Source organism: Prionailurus bengalensis, chromosome D1, assembly GCF_016509475.1.
Source record: "Prionailurus bengalensis isolate Pbe53 chromosome D1, Fcat_Pben_1.1_paternal_pri, whole genome shotgun sequence".
NCBI lineage: Eukaryota > Metazoa > Chordata > Mammalia > Carnivora > Felidae > Prionailurus > Prionailurus bengalensis.
In genome coordinates this window covers 54821026-54833182 of record NC_057346.1, presented here as the reverse complement: position 1 = coordinate 54833182, position 12157 = coordinate 54821026, and the positions used below count along the sequence as shown (strand labels likewise).

Here is a 12157-nt window from a genome sequence, read left to right as displayed (position 1 = left end):
CAAATACAGCAAAACATTACAGAATCTAAATGAGTATATGGGTGCTCACTGCACATACTTCCCTCTTAATATTTTATTTTAATTTTTAAACATACAAAAAAGTTGAAAGAAGTATACCATCAAATAGTTTCAAGAGTAAGCCTACAGAAAGGATTTTTTTTTAATTTTTTTTTTCAATGTTTATTTATTTTTGGGACAGAGAGAGACAGAGCATGAACGGGGGAGGGGCAGAGAGAGAGGGAGACACAGAATTGGAAACAGGCTCCAGGCTCTGAGCCATCAGCCCAGAGCCCGACGCGGGGCTCGAACTCACGGACCGCAAGATCGTGACCTGGCTGAAGTCGGACACTTAACCGACTGCGCCACCCAGGCGCCCCAGAAAGGATTTTTTTTTTTTATGAAAATTTCAATCTTTGACCAAGAGTTCTACTTGGATATTATAGATACCAAGAGGCAGTCTAAAAACCACTTACATTAATCAATTTATCCATCAGTACTTATTTGCTTGTTTGTTTTAGCGGACAGCGATAGAGAACACTCTAAACTCAAAATACTATGCCAAAAGTGCTGGCACTATACAGGTGGAGAGTGGCCCTCAGGCACTAATTGTCTCTATCTATAAAATCAGATTTAGGGGCGCCTGGGTGGCGCAGTCGGTTAAGCGTCCGACTTCAGCCAGGTCACGATCTCGCGGTCCGTGAGTTCGAGCCCCGCGTCAGGCTCTGGGCTGATGGCTCAGAGCCTGGAGCCTGTTTCCAATTCTGTGTCTCCCTCTCTCTCTGCCCCTCCCCCGTTCATGCTCTGTCTCTCTCTGTCCCAAAAATAAATAAACATTGAAAAAAAAAATTTTTTAATCAGATTTAATAATCTCTTCTCAGTCTCTCGGGATTAAACAGGATATCACATAGGGTAGCAATTTGAAAGGTCTCTTCTTATCACCCCAACTCTATCAAGTACCATTCACTCTTGTTCCATGTGCACCAGTCATAATGGCTTTTTTTTTAGTTCCTATGTTGAACTTAAACCAGTGCTAATAGAAATATAATACAAGCCATTAACGTGAGCCACATATGTAATCTTAATTTTTCTAGTAGCTATGTTTTTAAAAGCTAGCAAAACAGGTGAAATTAATTTGAAAATCTATTTTAACCCAATTAATCTAAAATACTAACATTTTATTATATAATAAATAGTGAGTTGTATTCAATTCTTTTTTCAGTACTAAATCTTCAAAATCTGGTATGTATTTCATACCTACAGCACATCTGTATTTGAACCAGCCACATTTCAAGTGTTCAGTAGCCATACTCTCTAGTAGTTAACATCTTGAGCATCATAGCTCTAAACTTTTACCTACTTTCAGGGTCTTTGTGCCTTTAAAATGTTCCCTCTGCCTGATACGCTCTACATCTGGTTCTCCGAATGGCTAATAACTACTTATCTTGTATATCTCAGTTTAAAAGCATCATCTCCTCATTGAAGCCTTCCCCTTCATCACTCCAAAATTCTCTACGTTAGTCCTTTATCTCTTTTGTAGGACTTACCAAAACCTGCCAACTACTTATTTGTATGTTTAATGCTTTTCTCTGTATTCCCCTCTGGAATGTAAGCTTTATAAGAGTAATGAGAAGGATCATTTCTGTATTATTTATGATTGTACCCCAAGTATTAATCACAAGGCTTGGCACATAGGAAGCAACCAATAAATATTTGTAGACCAATGTAGGAATTGATAAATAGATACACTGTAGAGACATACTGAGTTTTTATGCACGTGAAAGTGTGTGTGTTTTGCCCCTACTCTACAAGCCCACAAATAAGAATACGTTCAGCAGCCATTCCCAACTAGCCTGGGACAGAATTGTCAAGACAATTCTCTGACAAGAGTTAGTGGGTAGAAACAACATGATTTTGGGAAAGAGAACAAGCTGTAAATAGCTTTACCATTCTCTAAGGAACTAGGAATTTTTTAGAAATCAAGAGAAAATGAAGGAAGTGCCACTGCAAGCAACACCCAAACGATCAGGAGCCAACACTAGATTTGGAGATTGCAAATTTCCAAACTCATGGCCATGTTATCATAGATAAGCCGTTACCTTCTTTACACCTGTAAAAATAAGATGCCTTAAAGATAGAATGAAATGAGATTGTATATGAAAGTGTTTTGAAAATAGTAATATCTAAATATATATAAATTGTCTCTAGGCTGCTCAGAAAATTTGGAGTTTCAAAGGTCTATCATTATGAATTTTTCTCCTTTGCTTATCTGGTTTCTTGTTTTAAGTTACTTTGCAGATTTGGGGCACCTGGGTGGCTCAGTCAGTTAAGCGTCCAACTTCGGCTCAGGTCATGATCTCGCGGTCTGTGAGTTCGAGCCCCGCATCGGGCTCTGTTACTGACAGCTCAGAGCCTGGAGCCTGTTTCAGATTCTGTGACTCCCTCTCTCTCTGACCCTCCCCCGTTCATGTTCTGTCTCTCTCTGTCTCAAAAATAAACAAACGTTAAAAAAAATTTTTTAAGTTACTTTGCAAATTATATATAGATAACTTTTTTTTTAATGTTCATTTATTTTGAGAGAGAGAGAAAGGGAGGGACAGAGAGAGAGGGAGAGAGAGAATCCCAAGCAGAGCCAGATGCAGGGCTCGATCCCACAAACTATGAGATCATGACCTGAGCCAAAATCAAGAGTCAGACACTTAACTGAGCCACCCAGGCACACCAATAATTTCTTAAACTAATCAAGCAAAATCTATCCTGATACCAAATAAAAATCTGACTCAGGACTGATCAGATGACTCCAAATGGGAAAATAATCTTAAATGGAAGAAAATGTTATAAAATAGTAATTCTCCAACAGGTGTTGGGGAGGGGGGTAGTGGCTAAAAGTCCTTCCACTATACGAGGTCCTTCTGCAGCCATTCCCCACCATTGAGAATTGTTTCCATACTAAAACACTGTCACTGATGGATTATGTCTTAGAGTATTACAGAAGAAAAGTGAGGACAGAGGAGAAAGAGTAAAGGTAAAAAAAATCACTGTCATACAATATTTGAGCTGGGGAAGTTAGCCTAAGATTTAATGCATCTATAAAACAGCTCAGGAAAACTGAGGCTCTGCGTGGTTAAGTGACTTGCCATGGTCATAGAGTAACAATCATAAAAATGTCTCCAAATCCCAGTTTGATCTATCTGCTCCTAAATTTTCTCATCTGTAAAATGAGTATAAAACAGCATTTCTCTTATAGGATTATTTTGAAGAGTAAAGTAAAAATCAAATGTAAAGTGTTTGGTACCTTGAAAGTCCTTGGTAAGAGGTCAGTTGTAATGAGGCTGTTGATGTTCATACGTTCCTGATCTCATTTATCCCCAATGAACAATGAGGCTGGGGGAAGCAGGTGGCTGGGAAGCAGGGAGATCACCAACCCAAACTCATGTTTTAAGAAGATTAAAAGAAAATAAATGATATTACTGGTTACATTTCCACAATAAAACTGATAGGTTTGTTGGTTTGGGTTTTTTTGGGTTTTTTTTTTTTTTTTTTGGTTTTCTGGGTTTTTTTCATTTATTCTTCTGTATTCTGGAGTCAAAAGGACCTGGCTTCAAATCATAGCTGTGATGCTGTACAGTCCAGGCAATTCAGTTAACCTCTGTTTCCTATTCTATAAAATGGAGATAAAACAATTACAGTCCTAGCTAGCTAACCCACATACTTGTTGAAAGAATAAAGTGAGATAATATTAGTGACAATACTTTATACACTATACAAGAGGCCCTTCATCATCTAGGCCTTGTCTTTCTCTCTGCTTTTATGGCTCCCTACCTTGCACCCCATCCTGTAAATGTACTAAAATATTTAGGGATACCCAAACATACTCTCAAGACTTCTAACACTCACACTGCTCTCTTTCAAGAAGGTTGTTCCTCTCTCCTCTCTTCCTACTCCTCCCCAACTGTGCTTGGTTAACCCCTGTTCATCTCTCAGAACACAACTTAGCTGTCACTTCCGTTAAGAAGCTTGCCAGGCATGGGGCACCTGGGTGGCTCAGTCAGTTGAGATTCTGACTTCTGATTTCAGCTGGGTCACGATCTCATGGCTCATGAGTTCAAGCCCCACGTCAAGCTCTACGCTGACAGAATTGAATCTGCTTAAGATTCTGTGTCTCTCTCTCTGCCCCTCCCCTGCTCACACAAAAAACTCTTCTCTCTCTCCCTCTCTCTATCAAAAATAAACATTAAAAAAAAGAAGAAGAAGAAGAAGCCTTGCCAGGCCACCCCCATTTCAGGTAGAGAAGATGCCTTTCCTCTGTCTTCACATAGCATATGTCTTCACATGCCATTTTTGTCTCAATATAATTATCTATGGACATGTCTGTTTCTCAACTATAAACTTAAGGGTAAGGACCAGGTATTATTCATCTACTCCTTCAGAGCCCCTGACAATGCCTTGATGCTCAATATGTGTCTAGCAAATCAACCTTAAATAACAATTAAAACATTAATTTTCATATAGGAGTTACCAAAGACTTTATACAAAATATTACAATATAAAGCAATACTTCTCAACCTTGGCTGCATATCAGAATCACCTTAAACCTTCAAAAATAGAGATTCCAAGAGATTTTAATTAAGCAGACTTTAGAGCCCAGGCAACTGTTCTGTTGTTTTTTTTTTTTTTTTTTTTACATCTTCACAAGTATTTCAAATGAATAACCAAAATTAAAAACCACTGCTATAAATAATTGAGGTCATTAAGCTACAACAATTCTACCTAACACCCTACAATTCATTTTTACATACATTATTTTTTTAACCCAGTATACCTAAGATACAGTGTTATATTAGTTTCAGGTGTACAACATTCATTTTCACATGTATTATTAACTGAGTTTTCACAACTCTGTGAGTTAGGTATTATTTCTATTTTCCAAACTAAGAAACATATTTAAATAAATGTCCAAATAGGTCTTTGCCTAACTTCAAATTTAGTGCTCTCCCTCCTACATCTATCTCCTTCCCTAGAAAGTGATAATATTGCAGCAACATACAAAGTACATGGAGACAAGGGTTCAAATGAAAAAGACATTAATCCCAGCTTTGAGGGAATCAGTGAGAGAATAAGGAAAACTGGGCCTTGAAGATACAGGCAGGGAGATGAAGGTGGAAGTCATATATATTGTGTCACTGTCATTTGTCACCTCAAAAGATTCAAACAGCAGATTCTGTAAAGGAGAAAAATGTTCTTGCCAGCCTCACTTGGTACTTACACAGTCTGAAAGGGACATGAGAGAGGGCTGAAAGTAGAAAATGGAATAAGAAAGTCCCATAAACAAGAATGAACTTCCCAATGCTGCATGCAGATTACCTCACCCTGACTCCATGAATAAGGGCCAAGATATAAGGGGCTTGTTATAACTAAAACTTAAATCAATTTTAGGGAATTAATACCAAACAAAATCGTATTAATGAGGGATCAATGAACTTCTGGTTCTTTCTAGACTTATCACACTATTGTTAGAGAGGGGATAATCTGGAGGATCCTAGCATGTAGATCATTTCCCCATCTCAAAGACTGGGAGGATAGAGTGGTGGAAGAAGTTACTTGTGAAAGATAAAGCTTAATGCAGGAGCAGAAAAATGTATGACATTATGTTAATAAACTTATGATGGCAAAGGGAAATGAATATTCAGACACAGGTGACACAGAATGCTGGATAAAGTCCTAATTTCTCAGCTTCAGTAGGGAAGTGTTATCTTATAAGTCTGCAATATCATGAATATCTGACAGTTTTACCAGCAATTTTTTTTTTTTTGTGGTTCATACCGTGGACTTCAGTCAGGATTTTCTTAGAAGGAAAAGGCTAAAGAGAGTAAGAAGCAATCTACAAGGATATTTCTAGTGCTCCAAAGTTTAGTTTGACAGAATTTAAAAGGCAATATGATACAGTGGCAAAAGTGAAGTATTGCATTGAGATTCAAAAAATGTAGTTTTAAATCAGTATTTAGTCATTTGCTAATGGTGTGCCTTTGAGCAAATCAAGACTTCTATAATCCAGTCTCCTAACTCATAAAATGGAAATACCTATCTCACAGGGCTGTTGTGAAGACTAAACAAAAAACACCAAGCAAAAATGTTCTTCTTTTCTCTGTATGAATGATAAATGTAAATGCATGTAAATCTGTCTTCACCAATCTTTCTATGCACAAAAAAAGAGAGCAAGCTAAATGAAGAAAAAATTTATTTTAACTCTCACAGCAATATACTTGCAAAATGTTCCTATATCCTCTATACAGAAAAATTAAAGCAGCCTGGGTAATGAACATAACACATAATTGCTGGCATTAGGTGAATATGAACTGGAACAGAGGTCTACCACTTACTTTCAGCAAAACCTTGAACAAATTCCCTTTGCCAGTTTGAGCCTCAAGCTCTTCATCCATTAAACAGAGATACTAGCAATCATCGTATATTATTACATTATTTTGAAGATTGCAGAAAACAACTCACATAATGTCTGGTACATAACAGGTATTCAATAAGGTTTATCACCACCTAATAACTGTTAACAAACTATACTTTCCAAAGGTTCCTTTATAATCAATATTGTATTTAGTTGCTTCGTACCCTTGTAAGCTAGCCATAGCAACTGTTACTATCCCCATTTTACAGCTGGACAAAAGGTACACAAATAAAACTACTTCCATAAGGTCATGCAGTAATAAGACACTAAGGTTGCCTGACCATTCCTCCCACTCCAAATTACAACATTAATCCTGAGGAATTAAAATGATATCTATGAAATAGAACATGCTTTCGAAAACCTTCAACTTCTCTCTTTACAAAAAAAAAAAAAAAAAAGGTTTTTCCCCTACTTTCTGGTTACGGTTTAGAAAGATAAAAAAGGGGGCAAGGGGCACCTGGGTGGCTCAATCGGTTAAGTGTCCGACTCCTGATTTCAGCTCAGGTCATGATCTCACAGTTCATGTGAGACTGAGCCCTGCACTGGGCTCTGTGCTAAGATGCTGACATTGCACCGCCTGCTTGGTATTCTCTCTCCCTTTCTCTGACCCCTCCTCTGCTCTCTCTCTCTCAATATAAATAAACTTTCAAAAAGGGAGGGAGGGGAGAAAAATTCATTATAACCAGCAACAACACAATTAAGAATTGTCTCAATTAGCAACTACTGATTCCACCTTAATTTTTGTTTGTTTTCCCCAACAAAGCCATCAATCTCTTAATCAAGATATTTTTAAAAGTCTGCTTATCAAAATGACACTTGTTTGATAAACTATTCCTAAAATGATAAAAAAAATTAGAAAGACAGCTTTCTCCCATCTTCCAAAGTACACATCACTTTTTTACCCCTCTACTTTATCCCTTCATTTCAGCTCTTATCATACCATGTTGTAGTATCTTTAACACCTTGAGGACTTGAACCGCATCCTATGTGTACCTGAACATCCTGTCCCAACAAGGGGCCTTGCACATGGTAGAGAAAGTCTCAATAATTGTTTATAAATAAACAGATGAGCAAATGAAGCCAATCTCTCAGAGGTAAGTTAGGAAAGGAGAAAACTGGATATGGTATCTTAGGGCTAATAGGAAAGTGAAAGAAACAAAATATTTTAAGAGCTTCATAAGGAAGAGAAACCTTTGTGTGGAGTCAAACAGGCCCTTGTATGGCTTTAAGTATCTCTAGAAAAAGACAAAAACCACAGAAGATCCGGAAGAGACAGTTTGAAATCCAAAAACTCAAAAGTTAGGGTGCTTATTTAGATTTGCAAAACCAAGTTGAAAATTCCCAAGAAATAATCCTAGCCTAAGATATTTTGACAGCAGTTTTCAGGTCTTGGCTAAAAGAACGATAGCTGAAAAAACTGCAGGCTTTGGTGGAGAAAGACAGATGTAAAAGGGAAGGGAAGATAAGCTCAGTCTAAAATAAATCCCTCAAAATGCTAGAATCCACTTGGATTTGCATATTAGCTTATGGTTCCTCTTCATTCTGAGAACTATTCTTTAATAAAACCCCAATGTCACAGCTGGCGATATATAGGAGTAAATCATCTTATGATTCTCATTTAACAAAAACTGAAAGCCTGCTATATGCAGCCACTACTCTAGGCTATGGGAATAAAGTAGCAGGAAAAAAAAACAGACAAAACACTCTCAGGAAGCTTTCCATCTAGTGGCAAAAGACACAAGACAGACAGACGGGATGGGATGGGACGGGATGGGATGGGATGGGATGGGATGGGATGCGATGGGATGCGATGGGATGGGATGGGATAGGACAGGATAGGATGGGTTGGGTTGGGTTGGGTTGGGTTGGGTTGGGTTGGGTTGGGATGGAATGTCAGGCAGTAAGTGCTAAGGAAGAAAAAAGAAGGGAGTGGGGGAAGAGAGAGAAGGGAAGAGTGTGAGGGAGCTGGCAAGGAGACGTCTTATCAAAAGCAGATCTTTTAACTCAGTAGTTTTCAAACTTTATCAAGTGTCAGAATTGCCCAGGGGACTTGTTAAAGCAGGGGGGGGGGGGGCGCAACTCCACAGTTTTTCATTTGTAGATCCTGGGATGGGAAAAGTAATTTGCCATTCTAGAAAATTCCCAGATTATGTTGATGCTGTTCATGTAGGGACCACACTTGGAGCTAATTGTTGTAACCCAGAAGATTAAGAAGCCTCTATCCCATTGGTCTTGATTTGCTTCTTCATACATCCATTCATTTCAAAAACATATTCAGAGCCAGGAACTTTACTAGGAACTAAAATTAAACAGATCCTACCCTCAAGAAATTCACAGATTTACGGGGGGGGGGGGGGGGGGATAAACTCAAATAATTGCAATAGAGTACTATAGAGAGCTATAAGAGTGGTATGTACATGAGCCAGAGATTGGAAAAGCAACCAATTCCATGGAAGTAATAGGAGGAATGACTAAATGGACTGCTTCCCAGAGGTCCAACAAGCACTTCTCCACAGGCAGGTAGTGGGTGGGAGGCCAGCATTTCCATTGGAAAGAACAGCACCAGGGAAAAGCAGAAATGAGAAAGAGTATGGCAGGGAAGCTATAGAAAGTGAATCTGCAGAGGTAAGCAGTAATCTGATCTTTGAGAGTTTCTTATTCATGTTAAAGAGTTTGTCTTTAGGGGCGCCTGGGTGGCGCAGTCGGTTAAGCATCCGACTTCAGCCAGGTCACGATCTCGCGGTCCGTGAGTTCAAGCCCCGCATCAGGCTCTGGGCTGATGGCTCAGAGCCTGGAGCCTGTTTCCGATTCTGTGTCTCCCTCTCTCTCTGCCCCTCCCCCGTTCATGCTCTGTCTCTCTCTGTCCCAAAAATAAATAAACATTGAAAAAAAAATTAAAAAAAAAAAGAGTTCGTCTTTAGACAATGACTAGTCGGGAGGGAGGGAGACATGATGTGATCTGGTTTAATTTTACAAAGGTCTCTCCGGATACAGAGTGCCCTTCTTTCACAAGGCACTGCCTTCGCCAAGCCTAGCACAGGGCCCCTAACAGGAGCTTAGTAAATGTATATTTAACTGAACTGAACAAGCTTTCTGTCAAGTGCTGTCTTATGAATGAGAGGCAGGTCACCACCTTCCCCACAAGACTCACTTTGGCCTGGACAAGACTTGTAAAACAGGTCCTGCAGCCTCAATTATTGCACACTACTTCTTGTACAACTGGAGCCCCCCAGAGATTATTAGGGCAGGCCTTCCTTGTTTACATGTCTACCTCACCCGCTAGACTTTGAGCTCTTCGAAATCAGGGAATGTCTTAATAGAATCTGAATCCCCATAGTCCTAGCAGAAGACCCAAAACATAGGAGCTCTCCAGACTCCAGTAATGTTGGGTAAATGAATGCCTGAGTAAGCAAATTTACCAGATAAACCCATGAGCTCATACAGGTAAGGATATGGATAAGCTTCAGGGAATCTTTCAGGGTCCATGTTCCCAAAACCCTTTTTGACAAATAGAGTTTCCAGTCGAGAGATGTGTACCCGATATAGGATTTCCCAAACCGGAACAAAAAAATTGTTACAAGTGCCCTAAAAATCCTGCTGGGCCTCTGGGGATCCCAAAGAGAAGTCTATTTTGCCTGAGAGGAGTTTGAGGATGGAGGCTAGCAAAGACCTGGGGGATGAGGCATGTGGCGGGATTATTCAGTAGACTCTTCAAAGCTGAGTAGGTGCTTGATACCTGCCGATTTCTAGGGCATAAAAGCAAAGTCCTGGAATTTTCAGGCTGGAAGTGAACTGCTCAAGGTCACTAAGGTGAAGTCACAAGGTAAGACCAATGAGGCATCTGTATATTGTTGATTCCTGTTTTCTCCTAACAAAGGCACAGCAAGGCAAAACTACAGCTTTTTCTCAGAAACAAGTTTTAAAACATGGGCTACACTAATGAATTTAAATTTTTACTGGTAACCATAGTACCAACCCTTCCCTTCACCTTTCAGTACTGGGGAAAAAAGCAGAAGACAGTTATCAAAGAGGTTTAACAAACAACAAGCACTTTGCTCCCGACACCCACAAATACCCAAAACTTCTTAAGTATTTTTCCAAAATACTCGCAGCAATATTTGCTGCTTAACCATTCAAGACAGTAAAAGCTATAATAACCATGTCTTTCGAAATGGAATATTAAGCGTAAAGTAACCGTAGGTCTCCTTTCCTTGTTTGTTTTTAACTCCACAAGTTAAGAGTATTCCCGGGGTGGGGGAGGGGCTGCCCAAGTCAAGCTCCATCCAGCCGTATTTTTCAAGGAGGTGAACCCTAGAGGTGATTGCCCCGGCCTGGACAGGAGGGAGTTTTTTCCGTGCAGAATGAATCGGACGCCGCTCGGCTAGGCTTCCCGGTGGCCCGCCAGGGTTAGCGCCGAAGGACGGCAAAGTTCGCAAGGGAGGCGGCTCCGAGCCCCGGACCTGTCGGGTCTCCGGGCCCCTCCCCCGCCCCGGACCTCCCCCGGGTCCCCAGCTTCTGAGAGCGGCAGCCGCGCCGGGGAGTGCACGGGGGGCCTTTGTTGGTACGCCGAGGGCCGCCGGCCACGCCGGGCGGCGCCCCGCCCCACCTTACCTGGCGCCCCCGCCCGCACGCCCGGCCCGGCCGCGGGGAATGAATGGGCCCCGGCCCTGACCCCGCGCCGCCCCCACCCTCGCGCCCCAGCCCGGCAGCCTGCGACGCCAGCGGGGCCGCGCGCGAGGCCGGCTCTCACCTTCCGCGCTCGCTCGGCTCGACTCCGCTCCTCCTCCTCCTCCACCCTGGTGGCGGCGGCCGAGCCGGGGAGTGAGCGCGCGAGTGTGCGCGAGGGGCCGCTTCACTTTCTCCCTCCCGTTGCCGCCGCCGCCGCCGCGCGCTCGGCGCCTCCCCCACCCTGCTCGAGCCGGGGAGTCCCCTCAGGACGGGGGCGGGGGGCGGGGGTCAGCGACCGTGAGAGGGCTGGAGGCAGGCGACGCGGGAGTAGGGGGTGCTGTGAGGGGCGGGAATGTGAGGGGACTCGGGCGGCCTCTGGGGAATGAGGTGCGGAGTTGTTTGAGGGGATCTTGAGAGCACGGGGCTCCGTGAAAGAGGGGGTTAAGACTCTGAGGGGAAAGCGTCTGTGAAGTAGGACGGCAGAGCCGGTGAGGGCGACTGCGGGGAGGCGCGCGGGACGAACGTAGTGGAGGGGACGTGGGGAGAAATCCGGGAGGGGGCGTCTACAGTGCCGCCGGTACCTAGGGCTCCAGCTGCAGCCACAGCCCGGCCGCCTCCCCCCGCCCGCAGCCGCGCTATTGTACGCCGCCCGGCCAGGCCCGACCGCCTCTCCCACGGGCCCCCGCCCCCTCCCCCGCGAGGCAGCGGCGCCGGCCGAGCCAGGCCCGCCCCGCCTCCCGCAGGTGGGAGGGGGCGGGGAGGACAGGCGCGACCCACGTGAACGAGGCCAACCCGGGCTGGGGGGGGGGGGGGGGAGGGGCGAGCGCCTGGGATGACGTCATCGGCGCATGACGCCAGAGGCTGGGGAATCACCCGGCTGTTGCGTGATGTCATTGCGCCGGCATCTCTCCTCTCCCCTTTGACCCTCTTGCGGCTGCAGACTCTGCGCTGCCTTTCTCCAGGAAGGTTTTGTGATGATTTCTGGGGGCATTAATGGTGTAGTAGTCTAGGGTCGAAAAAGACAACTGACCC

At 43.1% G+C, this 12157-nt stretch overlaps 1 protein-coding gene across 2 annotated transcripts in view; it reads right to left on the bottom strand.

Moving 5' to 3' along the window:
* Positions 1–11809, bottom strand: part of PAK1 (p21 (RAC1) activated kinase 1) — a 165687-nt gene extending 153878 nt beyond the window's left edge. The window contains exon 1 of one of the 2 annotated variants that reach the window (XM_043580146.1): positions 11208–11809. The gene's annotated coding sequence lies outside the window, so the exon portion shown is untranslated. The remainder of the gene's footprint in view (positions 1–11207) is intronic. The other variant, XM_043580145.1, reaches the window with a different exon arrangement.
* Positions 11810–12157: the final 348 nt, after the last annotated feature.